The sequence below is a fragment of the Ranitomeya variabilis genome, chromosome 5 (assembly GCF_051348905.1).
Source record: "Ranitomeya variabilis isolate aRanVar5 chromosome 5, aRanVar5.hap1, whole genome shotgun sequence".
NCBI classification, from domain to species: domain Eukaryota; kingdom Metazoa; phylum Chordata; class Amphibia; order Anura; family Dendrobatidae; genus Ranitomeya; species Ranitomeya variabilis.
Window position 1 is genome coordinate 418,942,163 of NC_135236.1, and position 17,117 is coordinate 418,959,279.

Sequence of the window (17,117 nt, forward strand, 5' to 3'; positions counted from 1 at the left end):
GTACTGGCCTGACCCAGTCACTCGATCAGCTCATCCACCCAGGGCATTGGATAAAAATTGAATTTCAACACCTCATTCAACTTACGCAAATCATTACAGAACCATAACGACCCGTCCGGCTTCGGGATCAGTATGATGGGACTAGCCCACTCACTCTGGGACTCCTCAATTACTCCCAGCTGAAGCATTTGTTTTACCTCACTCGCAATGGCTTGTCTCTGGGCCTCAGGCATACGGTACTGTTTCATTTATAAACTTACGTGAGGCTCGGTGACAATGTCATGCTAGATGACAGAGGTACGACCGGGTAGTCCCGAGAATACATCCGTATTCTCTTGTACTAATTTATGCACCTCTCCTGTTTTGAGTGGGTGTCTCCTACCCTTATTTCTCTCTCGGCCTCCATCCGGCCCGATATCAGAGGGTCCCCAGATGACATCTCTGGAGTCACTTCCGTAAGCATACACTCCATGCTCTTCCACGCTTTCAACAGATTGATGTGATTCTATTCGGGTTTTCATTTCCCGGGCTGGTAAACTCAGTAGTTCACTTCTCCCACTTTTCCCCGAACTTCATATGGCCCTTGCCACTTGGCTATAAGTGTTCTTTCGGTCATGGGCACCAAAACAAACAACCGGTCTTCTACTAAAAAGGAACAGACTGTGGTCATTTTGTTATATATGCAGCCCTGTGCTGCCTGAGCACCCACCAAATGCACTTTTACTATAGGCATGACTGCTGCAATTCGGTCCTGCATATTGGCCACATGATCAATGACACTCTTATGTGGCGTAGGTTCCTACTCCCACGTCTCTTTGGCTACATCCAGTAGACTCCTAGGATGCCTGCCATACAGTAGCTCAAAGGGTGAAAACACAGTGGTAGTCTGTGGTACCTAGCGAACGGTGAACATCAAGTAGGGCAACAACGTGTCGCAATCCCTTCCATCCTTGGAAACCACCTTTTTGAGCATGGACTTGAGGGTTTTGTTAAAGCGCTCAACTAACCCGTTGGTCTGGGAGTGGTACACCGAAGTGCACAACTGCTTTGTAGCCTGCACAGTTCCTTCGTCACTTTGACCATGAAAGGAGTCCTCGGATCATTGGCAACATAACATGGCAAACAACTCCCGAGCAATAAGCTTAGCCCAAGTGTGCTGAAATGGAATGGTCTCCGGGTACCGGGTGGCATAGTCTACGACTACTAATTTCTATAGGTGGCCGAGGGCAGATTTTACTATAGGCCCTACCAGATCCATTGCAATCCTCTCAAAAGGTGCCTCTATAATGGGCAGAGGCACCAATGGACTCTGGTAGGTGCGGATAGTTATCACTCTGGACACGTATCACAGTACCTCTGGACCTCAGCATAGACCCCAGGCCAAAAAAACACCGCAATATGCGCTTCTGCGTCTTTTGGCCCCCAAATGCCCTCCCAGCCATGTCGAGCACCACCTGACGGTAGGATTGGGGCACTACCAGTTGTTCTACCACCTCATCCTGGATATTAACACTGTCTCCACACCTGGTTGCTGAGCCACCCTATTTACCTTGATTACTCTTTCCCGTGCCCAGGTCAGAGTGGCATCCTGGAGCTGAGCTTTCCTGAACTTACCAGGAGACAATTCTAGCTTGGGGATCGGTGGGGTCTCCTCGACCTCTCCTGCCAGGGCCTCTAGGGGAAACCAATCAGGGTTACACTCTGTCCCTAGGTTGGTGACCCCTACTACAGTTATCCCTGACTCAGGATCTTTGAGTTCTGTGCCCGGAATAACATTTACCCTAGGAAGGTTAAACCTGGTCTCCCACAGGGACCAGAATAGGGGCAAGTCTCTTCCCAATACAGTCCCATAAGCAAGGGTCTTCACCACTCCCACTACATGTTTTATTTCTCCACATGGTGTGGAAAACATAACCTCTGTGGTCAAGTACTCTTGGTGTTTCCCATGTATACACACCACCCCCACTTTCTATCTATTGGGGTTGTCCCCAGGAACAAGGGACCCATGGACCAGAGTCGCTAAGCTCCTCGAATGCAAGAGAGCCTGCGATGGCAGTGAATATTAGTTTCTCTTATAGCGCGTACAGTTACAACTGCAGCCTACATACCTTCCCTGCACGCCCTCAATGCATCTCCTTCCGGTGTCAGTCTTCCAGCCGAGCGATCACGTGTCCTCTGCTCAATTAGGTAATGAATATTCAACCTTCTCCAATCCCATAGGCGTGGAGTGAATATTCATTACTTTCATTTGCGGGGACATGTGATTGCTTGGCTGGAACACCTGCTTGCGCTGAAATGAGATGCAGCGAGGGAGCGCAGGAAAGGTAAGTAGGATATGTTTGTTTTTTGTTTTTTATAGGAACCATGCATACAAGGATAGGGGATAAGGAGCCATGCATACAACGATGGGCATAAGGAGCCATGCATACAGGGACGGGGAGCCAGGCATACAAGGATGGGGAGCCATGCATACAAGTACAGGGATGGGGAGCCATGGATACCAGGATAGGGATGAGGGGACAATGCATACCCGACTTATACTCGAGTCAACAAGCTTTCCCAGTTTTTCATGGCAAAATTAGGTGCCTTGGCTAATACTCGGGTCAACTTATACTCGAATATATACGGTATGCCCCTAGATAAATTCCTTCAGGAGTGTAGTTTCCAAAATGGTTCACTTGTGGTAGATTTCCACTGTTTAGGCACATTAGGGGCTCTGCAAACGCGACATGACGCCCGCAGACCATTCCATCAAAGTCTGCAATCCAAAACATCACTCCTTCCATTCCAAGACCTGCTGTGCGCTCAGTGATTTTCCTCTACATATGGGATATCAGCGTACTCGGGAGAAATTGCACAACAACTTTGGGGTCCATTTTCTCCTGTTACCCTCGTGAAAATAAAAAAATCATTGCTAAAAGTTCATTTTTGGGGAAAAAATTAGTTTTTTTTTTCCACGGCTCTACATTATAAACACTGTGAAGTACCTGGAGGATCAAAGTGCTCACTACACAGGTAGATAAGTTCCTTGAAGGGTCTAGTTTCCAGAATGGCATCAATTTTGGGGGTTTTCCACTGTTTAAGCACATTCAAAACGTGACATGGGGTCCACTCTCAATTCCAGCCAATATTGCATTCAAAAAGTCAAAAGCTGCTCCTTCCCTTCTGAGCCCTGCCATGTGCCCAAACAGTGTTTTTTCCCCACATAAGGGATATCAGCATACTCAGGAGAAATTGAACAACAACTTTTGTGGTCCATTTTCTCCTGTTACACTGGTGAAAATAAAAAAATTGGGGCTTAAAGATCATTTTTTGGGGAAATTTTTTTTTTTTTAATTTTCACGACTCAACGTTTTAATTTTCTGTGAGGCACTTGGAGATTTTGCGGTTCTCACCACACAGCTAGATAAGTTCCTGGAAGGGCACTGTGTGCAGAATTATTAGGCAAGTTGTATTTTAGAGGATTATTTTTATTATTGATCAACAACTATGTTCTCAATCAACCCAAAAGACTCATTAATATCAAAGCTTAATATTTTTGATGGTTGGAGTGTGTTTTTTTTTTAGATTGGGCTATCTTAGGAGGATATCTGTTTGTGCAGGTAACTATTACTGTGCAGAATTAAGGGCAACTTAATAAAAACCAAATATATTCCCATCTCACTTGTTTATTTTCACCAGGTAAACCAATATAACTGCACAAAATTTAGAAATGAACATTTCTGACATGCAAAAACAAAACCCCCCAAAATTAGTGACCAATATAGCCACCTTTCTTTATGATGGCACTCAACAGCCTTCCATCCATAGATTCTGTCAGTTGCTTGATCTGTTTACGATCAACATTGCGTGCAGCAGCCACCACAGCCTCCCAGACACTGTTCCGAGATGTGTACTGTTTTCCCTCCCTGTAGATCTCACATTTTATGAGGGACCACAGGTTCTCTATAGGGTTCAGATCAGGTGAAGAAGCGGGCCATGTCATTATTTTTCCTTCTTTGAGACCTTTACTGGCCAGCCACGCTGTGGAGTAGTTGGAGGCATGTAAAGGAGTATTGTCCTGCATGAAAATCATGTTTTTCTTGAACGATACCCACTTCTTCCTGTACCACTGCTTGAAGAAGTTGTCTTCCAGAAACTGGCAGTAGGTCTGGGAGTTGAGCTTCACTCCATCCTCAACCCGAAAAGGTCCCACAAGTTCATCTTTGATGATACCAGCCCATACCAGTACCCCACCTCCACCTTACTGGCGTCTGAGTCGGAGTGGAGCTCTCTGCCCTTTACTGATCCAGCCTCTGGCCCATCCATCTGGTCCATCAAGAGTCACTCATTTCATCAGTCCATAAAACCTTTGAAAAGTCAGTCTTAAGATATTTCTTGGCCCAGTCTTGACGTTTTCTTATGTTTTTTGCTCAAAGGTGGTCGTTTTTCAGCCTTCCTTACCTTGGCCATGTCCCTGAGTATCACACACCTTGTGCTTTTTGTTACTCCAGTAACATTGCAGCTCTGAAATATGACAAAACTGGTGGCAAATGGCATCTTGGCAGCTTCACGCTTGATTTTCCTCAATTCATGAGCAGTTATTTTGCGCCTCCTTTGCCCAACACATTTCTTGCTACCCTGTTGGCTATTTACCATGAATTGCTTGATTGTTCGGTGATCACGCTTCAAAAGTTTGGTAATTTCAAGACTGCCGCATCCCTCTGCAAGACATCTCACAATTCTGGAAAGGAAGCTGCCTAATAATTAAGCACACCTTATATAGGGTTTTGATGTCATTAGACAACACCCCTCCTCATTACAGAGATGCACATTGGTAGTTTGCTCTCAAGCCTGAACAGCTTGGAGTAGGACAACATGTATAAAAAGTATCATGTAATCAAAATACAACTTGCCTAGTAATTCTGCACACAGTGTAGTTTCCAAAATGGGGTGACTTGTGGGGATTTTCCACTGTTTAGGCACATCAGAGGCTCTTCAAACACGACATGGCATCAGCTCTCAATTCCAGACAATTTTACGTTCAAAAAATTAAAAGGTGCTCCTTCTCTTCCGAGCCCTGCCGTGCGCTCAAACACTGGTTTTCCCCCACATATGGAGTATCGCAGCATTAGATTGGAGCACCTTGGGCCCACCAGAAAAAATAACACTTGGAGCCCACTATAAGACCACCAATTGTGCAGTAAAACATGCTAATATTAGGCAGTAGACATATTTAAACAGAGTGTCCCGGTCGTTTCGCAGGATGCCCCACATGAAATTAAGGATGGTATATTTCAGTACAGAAATGCTTTCAGTACAGAAATGCTTTACAGAGGAAAATTAGACTATGGTGGAACAAAACTACTTTGAAGAATTATTATAGCAAAAAAATAGTCCCACGAGGTCTACAAGTACAATTGTTTCCCACATATGATCTGGGTGAACCTGAATTGGTTAAAAGATGGATGTCAGCGGCATCAACCTGCTCCTTGGAGTTTATTCAGATATTAATTGATAATAATACAGCTTCTTTGCAGGAGGTTGATAATAAACTGGATGACTTACAAAAATCTCTACAAAAAGAAATGCAGAAGGAACAATTTGATAAGTGGTTAAAGGAGTTGGACACTATTATTACAAAATGGGAAGACAATGTGAGCAAGGAGAAACTTAAAAAGTTTCAACGGGACATTGCCGATTACGACTCTAATAAAGTTTTTAGATGGTAAAATCCCAGGAAAAAATCATCTCCGGTGATAAGAAGAGGAGATAAACCAACTACTTCTACTATGTCTGATATTGATAGTAACGCGTCAGTAAGTGAAAATGAATCCTCACGTGATTTCCACCTACGTAGTGGTTTGCAAAAAAGGAGATTCCCTGACATGTTCAATAAAGCCCCAAAAAACAAGAGGACCAAAGATCATTATCAGGTAGTAAATTTATCACAACATGAACTATCAGTATCACAATTAAGTGTTTTAGAAAGGGGCCTAACTTTTTCTCCATCTCGCTGTTTAGACACGTTCACGTGTATAAAAGACACCCATCTTTTTGCCAGAAAACTAATTTACAAAAAACTGCACGCTAAGGATATGATGTCTGATCAACAAACCACAAATGTAGAACAGGAAGTGTTGGAAGATTTAATGGCATTGGAGGAAGAGAACACAGTATCGGAGGTTAGTGCCATACCATCGCACTTATGCTTTAAGTACACAAAATGTCCAGCCGTTGATATTTTTACTAAACTTGTAACCAATGATATAGAGTCTTTAGCTAATTCCCAGAGGGGATATTCTAATTTAACCAGATTAGAAAGAACGGCCATTGAGGAGCTGAAATCATGGGATGATGTAATTTACAAAGCGGTAGATAAAGGTGGTAACCTTGTCATATGGCCGAGAGAATTATATGAAAAACAAGCCAGTAAATTGCTGGATGATAGTAATTGCTATCGTAAATTATATTACAACCCAATATCTTCTTTCCAGGCTGCTTTGATCGACATTATGGAAGATGCATTCGATCAGAACATTATATCAAAAGTCTTTTTGGATAAAATCAAGAAATTCAAACCAAAACTTCCCACTTTCTATTTAATACCAAAACTCCATGAAAACCCATTGGACCCACCTGGACGCCCAATCGTTGCAGGTAATGGAGGCTTATGTGAACTCATTTCGGATGTCATTGATTATTTTTTGAGACCTCTAGTAGTCACTCTCCCTTCGTATATTAGTGACACCACGTCGGCCCTACAGCGACTTGACCAGCTATCTTTCCAGTAATTTGGATGGTCCCCTTGCTAACTATATCCTCATTCTGTTAGAATTTTTGTTACATCACAACGATTTTTAACTCACAGATTTTTCTCCAGTTACAGGGAATGGCAATGGGGGCCTCCTGTGCCCGAGCTTATGCCAATCTTTTTCTTGGGGCATGGGAGAGGGGGATTTTTCAAGATGGCCTCATCCAGGAAATGAACTCTGTTCATAACTGGATGAGGTATATAGATGATATTCTGTTTTTTTGGGAGGGTGACATTGGGGGTCTTCATAATCTGATATCTAAATTAAACAACAACAACCAAAACATCAAATTAACTTTTGTCTTTGGTAGGCAAATTGACTTTTTGGATATTAAGATTCAAACAGACAATGAGGGCAGAATACAAACGGATATATACAGAAAGCCGACAGCTACCAACTCCCTACTCAGAGCAGATTCCTCACATCCGATATCAACCATACGCGGGATTCCAATTGGTCAATTTCTAAGAGCCAAAAGAATTTGTTCCAACGAATTGAATTTTGAAAAACAAGCTGGAGATCTGGCCACAAGATTTACCCAAAGAGGATGCAGTAGGAGACAGATTAAAAGAGGATACCTGAGAGCTAAGAGGACTCCGCGGGATCAGTTATTGTATGGGTCTCCTAAAAATTTGGATCTTAAAAAAGACAGAGATCAGGTACATTTCATTTCTACGTATAACAATAAATGGCAGGATCTTACCCAGATTATTCTCAAACATTGGAAAATATTAATGAGTGATCCCATTTTGAAAAAAATTCTACCCCCGAAACCTTCATTTGTGGCCAAAAGAGCGGCCAATCTAAAAGACATTTTGGTGCATAGCCATTATGAACCTATGGCGAATGTCAAAAAAGCCAGAAAGGAAAGAAATCGGGTAGGTTTGTTCCCCTGTGGTTTATGTCGGGGATGTCTCAATCATGTTAAAACATCTACATTTACAAACCATGACAGCACCTGTAGCTATGATATAGGGAAATATTGGGACTGCACGTCCAAAGGTGTCATATATCAGGTTAAGTGCACGTGTGGGAAAATTTATGTGGGTTTAACAACTAGAGAATTGAGAATAAGAACCCGTGAACATGTTAGGGACATACAAAAAACAAAAAGCAAAAACCATCGATGACATCAGTACCCTCAAATCCCTCCCAAGACACTTCAAGAAATACCATGGTTGTTCCAGTAATGACCTTACCATCAGAGGTATTGATCAAATAGATCTGGGGCTAAGAGGTGGCGATTTGGGTCAGGCTCTTGCTCAATTGGAAAGTAAGTGGATTTTTCGTTTGGGACCCATGAGCCCTCAAGGGCTCAATGAGAATTTAGGATTTGCAGCATTCCTCTAAACATGTGGAGCGCCCCCACACCGCCGCAGGGCCGAGGGGTACCCGGAGCCGGGCCTCTGGGATCTCAGTCCTGGGGTTGTCACGGTGGCTAGACCCGGTCCGTGGCCCTGTCTGTCAGTGGGGGACGTCCGTTGCAAATAGGTGCTGTTAACGGTGGTGTAGCGGTGCAGTTGTGGGGTGCAGGTCGCGGTAAATAACGAGGACACCAGGTTGCAGTCTCTTTACCTCTTTACTGGAGATCTCTCGGTCCTCAGTCCGGAATCTGGTCCACCAGGCTGCGCAAGTCCGGCCGGTCCAATGGCACTTCCAGAGTTCTCCTCACAGGTGGAAATCAGTGCCTTCCTTCTTAGCGCTTTGTGTTGTAGTCCTTCCCTGCTGTGCTTACGGAAAGTACCCCACAACTGTTGTGTCTGTTTCTTAAGTTCCCTCACAACTCGATTAACTGATCTTCTGCTAATCTTCCGTCCCTTCCTGATGTTACAGTAAGAACGGCACCCGTTTGTCAGGTAGGCCTGGAGTTCTTCCGGGACCCTAGAGACGCCCCTCTCCCGCAATTGCCCCCCAAGACTTCATAGGTGATATGTGGTAGACAGCCCGCCTGAGACTGACTGTCCTGCCGCTGTTTGGAGTATGGCTTAAAGCTGTATATTATTCCACTCCCTCGGCGTTCCGGCCACCGGTAATGCGCCTCAGCAAGGTGCTGCCTCTTTCAACAAAACCCCTGCTGGTATTCTCCTTCTGCTTGATTTCGTTTCTCACTCAGCACAATCTATCTCGCTTCTAATCCTTTCTTAGGGCACCGCCGCTATTCTGAGCAGGCACGGTCCCGTTACGTTCTTTCAATGCCAAGCCTCTGCCAGGATCCCACCCCTGGCAGAGACCCTACTGTCTCTTCCTCCACAACACCCTCTCTCACTAGGTGTTGCTTCGTTCGATCCAGTCAGCTTTCTCTACTAACTTCCTGCCTGACCCCCAGTTTACCCACTATGGTGGGGAGTGGCCTAATGAATAGCACCCTTAGCTCCCCCCGGAGGCCCAGCTGTGAAACATATTGGTGTCTGTGATACCTGATTGGAGGAACTCCTTCAGTGCCATCGAACGCACCATGGCTCCCCTTAGTGGCGGAGCCACAGTACTGCAACGACCAGGACTCTGGGGCGCTGCACATGTGTAAGGCATCCTTTTAATAGTGAGACAATTCAATTTATCTCATTTTAACTGTGTTTTTATTGTGCACTTATATGTATAATAATTTATTTTATCCTTTTTATTAGATGGTTCTTAAGGGGTACAGCACTGGGGTCACCTTTGATGATTTCCTTCCACCGTTTATGCGCACAATGTCTTGGGGAACACAATCCCGGTCTCCAATATACCATTGAAGGATTTTTGGTATCTTCGAGTTGTCCCTCCGCAGAAGAAAATTTGATAAAGATAAAAAGAAAAAAGAAAAAGGCTTAATAAAAGAAAAAAAGATAAAGAAAGAGAGATTAAGAAGAAACAAACCACAAAAATACGGTTTATACAGTAGACTGTTATCAATTTTAGCCAACTCTTTCTGGGCTGTGAATTATAGCTATATTTAATCTGAATTTTAGCTTGGTAACTTATATGTATATATTTATGAACTGGTTGTAAATTATAGTCTCTCTTTTGGTGAGGATAACATAAGGTGATAAGATACGATATCATTTTGGGACTGGGAGTAATAATGGGTTTTATATGGGCGCATGGGTATGACAATCTTATTATCGAGCACTATATATATTTGCACTTATGCTAATTTATTTTTTAATATTGAGCACTTGGCACTTTTAACACTATATATAGTCTATTAAATATAGTTACGTCATTTCTACAAAATAGTATATTGAAATATATGTTCACTATATGGCATCTAATAAATAACTTGTGATATATGTACATTTTTATATTTGTGTTTTTACTTCATCCGCACTTCGGCACTTGGTAGGAATCACGTTATTTGTATACAAATGACCCCCTTTAGATGTCTTTCCCGCTGAGCGCATGCGCGTTACATCTCAAATCCCGGCACTTCTGGATACGCCCATTACTGGTTACGCCTGCGTGTCACGCAGCGTTCCAGGGAGCGCAGACTCAGAAGAGCCTTTTCATTCAGGAAAGAGATGGAAGCGTCATGCGCCATTTGAGCTGGATCGACATCCGTACTTTCACTCCCTAAGGTGACGTACTAAGATTTGGTTGGTGGGATGTCACTTAAGTAGCCGTCCTAGTCTCACTTGGGTCACGCCCCCAGAAGAAGCTTACGGGCGAAACGCGCGTCGGGGCGCACGAGGAAGGATCGGTGGACTCCCACTTCATATTGCTGCCTGTTTTTGGTCTGCTCTTTTTGTAAGTAATTATGACCTTTGTACCACTATAGCTGCATATGCCCTTGTATGTTAGATATTTTTCTCATATGCTGTAAGCAGTGTTTACTTATTTATATAGAACTGGGGGTATTTAACAGCTATGAATGGTACGTAGACAGACAAAATATGTTTATCTTCTTCCTCCATGGGTGGTGATTGGATTTATAATATACCACTATCTGTACATCTGTGGGGATTTTGAAGGACATTTATGAGCTTACCATACCAGGCAGTGACATTAGTATATGTATGACTAATGTAGTAATGTGAGAGCTTCCCCTTTCTATTTCATGGACACTCTGTGGTTTTATGTTTTGTTTGATTATGTTTTTATTGTAAATGGATAAAATAAAGATTGTATTTTTAATATATTTTGGGTCTCTTCATGTGGCCAAAGCAATGCAAGTCCACAATTGTTGAAAGATTATTTTGAAGTGCCATAAATTGAGATATAGAGGACTTTTTGATAATTATGCTAATATTAGGGTATAATATAAGGTAGTACATGTCTTAATGACATAGCAGGAGTTGTGGTTGCCCCCCTCATAGAATATAATGTAGCTCCCTCATAGCATATAATGTAGCCTCCTTCATAGAATATAATGTAGCCCCCTCATAGAATATAATGCAGCCCTCATATGGTATAATGCAGCCCACTCATAGAATATAATGCAGCCCCCTCATAGAATATAATGCAGCCCCCTATAGAATATAATGCAGCCCTCCTCATAGAATATAAATACATCCCCCTCATTGCGTATAATACATACCCCTCATAGCGTATAATGCAGCCCCCTCATAGCATATAATGCAGCCCCCATAGAGTATAATGCAGCCCTCATAGAGTATAATGCAGCCCCTAAAGAGTATAATGCAGCCCCCATAGAGTATAATGCAGCCCCCATAGGGTATAATGCAGCCCTCCATAGAATAGAATACAGCCTCCCATAGAATAGAATATAATCCTAGCAAGGTATAATGGAGTCACCTCATACAGTATAATGTAGCCCACTCATAGGGTATAATGCAGCCCCTCATAGAATATAATGTAGCCCCCGCATATGGCATAATGCCGCCCTCCACAGAATACTGTATAATGTAGCCCCTCAGAGAATAATGCAGCCCCCTAGCAATATATAATGCAGTCCCCTCACATAGTATAATACAGCCCCCACAGAATAAAATATAGCCCCCTCAGAGTATAATGCAGCCCACTCATAGGGTATAACGCAGCCACCCTACAGAATATGATGTATCCCCCTCAGAATATAATGCAGCCCCCCACAGTAAAATGTAGCCCCCTCATATAGTATAATGCAGCCCCCCATAGAATATAATGTAGCCCCCTCATAGGGTATAATGCAGCCCCCACAGAATATAATGTACCCCCTCATATGGTATTATGCAGCCCCCTAGCAGGGTATAATGCAGCTCCTCCACAGAACATAATGTAGCCCCCACAGAATATACTGTAGCCCCCTTATAGGGTATAATGTAACCCCCTCATAGGGTATAATGCAGCCCCCCTCAGAGGGTATAATGCAGCTCCCTCATAAGGTATAGTGCAGCCCCATCATCGGGTATAATGCAGCCCCCCCACAGAATATAATGCGGCCTCACATGGAATATAATGTAGCCCCCTATAGAATATAATCCATTCCAACAGTCTTACAGCCACCAGGACTCACTCACATTATATATACAGTACAGACCAAAAGTTTGGACACACCTTCTCATTTAAAGATTTTTCTGTATTTTCATGACTATGAAAATTGTACATTCACACTGAAGGCATCAAAACTATGAATTAACACATGTGGAATTATATACTTGACAAAAAAGTGTGAAACAACTGAAAATATGTCTTATATTCTAGGTTCTCCAAAGTAGTCACCTTTTGCTTTGATGACTGCTTTGCACACTCTTGGCATTCTCTTGATGAGCTTCAAGAGGTAGTCACCGGGAATGGTCTTCCAACAATCTTGAAGGAGTTCCCAGAGATGCTTAGCACTTGTTAGCCATTTTGCCTTCACTCTGCGGTCCAGCTCACCCCAAACCATCTCGATTGGGTTCTGTTCTGGTGACTGTGGAGTCCAGGTCATCTGACGTAGCACCCCATCACTCTCCTTCTTGGTCAAATAGCCCTTACACAGCCTGGAGGTGTGTTTGGGGTCATTGTCTTGTTGAAAAAGAAATGATGGTCCAACTAAACACAAACCGGATGGAATAGCATGCTGCTGCAAGATGCTGTGGTAGCCATGCTGGTTAAGTATGCCTTCAATTTTGAATAAATCCCCAACAGTGTCACCAGCAAAGCACCCCCACACCATCACACCTCCTCCTCCATGCTTCACGGTGGGAACCAGGCATGTAGAGTCCATCTGTTCACCTTTTCTGCGTGACACAAAGACACGGTGGTTGGAACCAAAGATCTCCAATTTGGACTCATCAGACCAAAGCACAGATGTCCACTGGTCTAATGCCCATTCCTTGTGTTCTTTAGCCCAAACAAGTCTCTTCTGCTTGTTGCCTGTCCTTAGCAATGGTTTCCTAGCAGCTATTTTACCATGAAGGCCTGCTGCACAATGTCTCCTCTTAACAGTTGTTGTAGAGATGTGTCTGCTGCTAGAACTCTGTGTGGCATTGACCTGGTCTCTAATCTGAGCTGCTGTTAACCTGCGATTTCTGAGGCTGGTGACTCGGATAAACTTATCCTCAGAAGCAGAGGTGACTCTTGGTCTTCCTTTCCTGGGGCGGTCCTCATGTGAGCCAGTTTCTTTGTAGCGCTTGATGGTTTTTGCCACTGCACTTGGGGACACTTTCAAAGTTTTCCCAATTTTTCGGACTGACTGACCTTCATTTCTTAAAGTAATGATGGCCACTCGTTTTTCTTTACTTAGAATTTGTATTATGGCAAGAAAAAAGCATCTAACAGTCTATTCAGTAGGACTATCAGCTGTGTATCCACCAGACTTCTGCACAACACAACTGATGGTCCTAACACCATTTCTAAGGCAAGAAATCCCACTTACTAAACCTGACAGGGCACACCTGTGAAGTGAAAACCATTCCCGGTGACTACCTCTTGAAGTTCATCAAGAGAATGCCAAGAGTGTGCAAAGCAGTCATCAAAGCAAAAGGTGGCTACTTTGAAGAACCTAGAATATAATACATAATTTCAGTTGTTTCACACTTTTTTGTTAAGTATATAATTCCACATGTGTTAATTCATAGTTTTGATGCCTTCAGTGTGGATGTACAATTTTCATAGTCATGAAAATACAGAAAAATCTTTAAATGAGAAGGTGTGTCCAAACTTTTGGTCTGTACTATATATATATATATATATATATATATATATATATATATATATATATATATATATATATATATATATATATATATAATACGTATACAGTGCCTTGCGAAAGTATTCGGCTCCCAGGAAATTTTCAACCTTTTCCTACATATAATGCTTCAAACATAAAGATACCAAATGTAAATTTTTGGTGAATTATCAACATCAAGTGAAACACAATTGTAAAGTTGAACGAAATGTATTGGTTATTTTAAATTTTTGTGGAAATTCAAAAACTAAAAAGTGGGGCGTGCAATATTATTCTGCCCCTTTAACTTAATGTTTTGTTGCGCCACCTTTTGCTGCAATTGCAGCTGCAAGTCACTTGAGGTATGTCTCTATCAGTTTTGTACATTGAGAGACTGAAATTCTTGCCCATTCTTCTTTGGCAAACAGCTCGAGCTCAGTGAGGTTTGATAGAGATCGTTTGTGAACAGCAGTTTTCAGCTCTTTCCACAGATTCTCGATTGGATTGAGGTCTGGACTTTGACTTGGCCATTTTAACACCTGGATACATTTATTTGTGAACCATTCCATTGTAGATTTTGCTTTATGTTTGGGATCATTGTCTTGTTGGAAGACAAATCTCTGTCCCAGTCTCAGGTCTTCCCTGTCCCTGCTGGAGAAAAGCAGGCCCAAACCATAATGCTGCCACCACCATGTATGACAGTGGGGATGGTGTGTTCAGGGTGATGAGCTGTGTTGCCTTTACGCCAAACACATCGTTTGGCATTATTGCCAAAAAGTTCGATTTTGGTTTCATCAGACCATAGCACCTTCTTCCACATGTTTGGTGTGTCTCCCAGATGGCTTGTTGCAAACTTTAAATGACACTTTTTATGGATAGCTTTGAGAAATTGCTTTCTTCTTGCCACTCTTCCATAAAGGCCAGATTTGTGCAGTGCACGACTGATTGTTGTCCTATGGACACTGTCCCACCTCAGCTGTAGATCTCTGTAGTTCATCCAGAGTGATCATGGGCCTCTTGGCTGCATCTCTGATCAGTCTTCTCCTTGTTTGAGATGAAAGTTTAGAGGGACAGCCGGGTCATGGTAGATTTGCAGTGGTATGATACTCCTTCCATTTCAATATGATGGCTTGCATAGTGCTCTTTGGGATGTTTAAGGTTTTGGAAATCATTTTGTATCCAAATCTGGCTTTAAACTTCTCCACAACAGTATCATGGGCCTGCCTGTTGTGTTCCTTGGTCTTCATTATACTCTCTGTGCTTCAAAACAGAACCCTGAGACTATCACAGAGCAGGTGCATTTATACAGAGACTTGATTACACACAGGTGGATTATATTTATCATCATTAGGCATTTAGGACAACATTGGATCATTCAGAGATCCACAATGACCTTCTGGAGTGAGTTTGCTGTACTGAAAGTAAAGGGGCCGAATAATATGGCACGCCCCACTTTTCAGTTTTTGAATTTCCACAAAAATTTAAAATAACCAATAAATTTCGTTCAACTTCACAATTATGTTCCACTTCTTGTTGATTCTTCACCAAAAATTTACATTTACAGCATGATGTGTGGGAAAATGGTTGAAAAGTTCAAGGGAGATGAATACTTTCGCAGGGCACTGTATATATATGTATATACCCTCAACACTTACTTTTCCTCCTCGTTCCACTGCTAATCCCGGCTCTGCTCCGGAATCAACAGCTGCACTGCAGTCTGCCTGGCACACAGGGGGTACGCGATGAAGTGACGTCTTCGTGCGCTGGCTGTGTCAGAGGCAGAAGGGAATGATGGGAGAGTGAGCGTCACCAGATGCTCTCGCTTCCATTATTGCTGTTAGTTGAATGTGGTGCACACTGGGGGACGGTGCCGACACTGTCCCCCTGACTTACAGGTCTCATTGTGACCGCATGGGTTGGGGGCCCCTGGGGGAGCAGGGGCCCTTGTCTGCCAGTCCTGATAGCAGGCAGTGTTAGCCGCAGCCTGCGGCTGCGGCTAACACTGCTCGCTATTAAACTGAAATGAATATTCACTGCTCTCCACGCCCATGGGCATGGGGAACAGTGAATATTAATATCTCTTTAGCAGCGGGCACAGGCTTTAGCCGCAGCAGCCGGCTCCTGCCTCCTGTGACCCGCTGCTGCTCCTCTGGCCCCGGGCAGGCCCCCTGACTCATGGCCCCCATAACAGCTGTGTGGTGTACCGCTATTAGTGACACGCCACTGGCTGGGGTCCCCTGGAGCAGTGGGGGCCCTAGGCAGCCTCCAGTTCTCCGGTGGGCCAGTCTGACCCTGGAGTATTGGCGTACTCAGGAGAAAATGTGCAACATCTTTTGTGGTCCATTTTCTCTTTTTATCCTTGTGAAAATAAAAAAATTTGGGCTGAAAAATCATTTTTGTGACTAAAAAGTTAAATGTACATTTTTCCTTCCACGTTGCTTCAGCTCCTGTGAAGCACCTGAAGGGTCAATAAACTTCTTGAATGTGGTTTTGAGCACCCGGAGGTGTACAGTTTTTAGAATAGTGTCACTTTTGGGTGTTTTCTGTCATATAGACCCCTCAAAGTGACTTCAAATGTGATTTGGTCCCTAGTCAACTTTTAACCCTTATAACTTCCTAACAAAAAAAGTTGGTTCCAAAATTGTGCTGATGTAAAGTAGACATGTGGGAAATAGTATTTATTAAGTATTTTGTGTGACATAATCGTCTGATTTAAGGGCATGAAAATTCAAATTTCAAAAATTGATAAATTTTCGCCAAATTCCTGATGTTTTTCACAAATAAATGCAAGTCATATTGAAGAAATGTGACCACTGTCATAAAATACAATATGTCACAAGAAAACCTTCTCAGAAACAGTGAGATCCATTGAAGCGTTCCAGAGTTATGGCCTCATAAATTGACAATGGTCAGTCCGGCACCCTGCATCTGAGCTATGAAGGACAATGAAGACTGCGCCTGCCCCAGGCAGGCACGCACAGCGCAGGCGCCGGATTTAAAAAGAAACAGTGCTCAGGGGGCGGCGACCACATCCCCAGAAGAGAAGAGTGACGGCCGTTGGGAGATTCACCGAGGAAGCTTCGGACCGCCTCCAGGTCTAAGGACAGGTTATTTTGTACAAATTTTAAAACGCTTTATTTAGGGAATAACTGAATCAAAAACTAAAAGAGCCACCTTGTTGGACTGCTGCACAAGGTGGCTCTTTTAAATTATAACGGCTGGAGGGGGTGACAGTGGCCCTTTAAATAGAACAG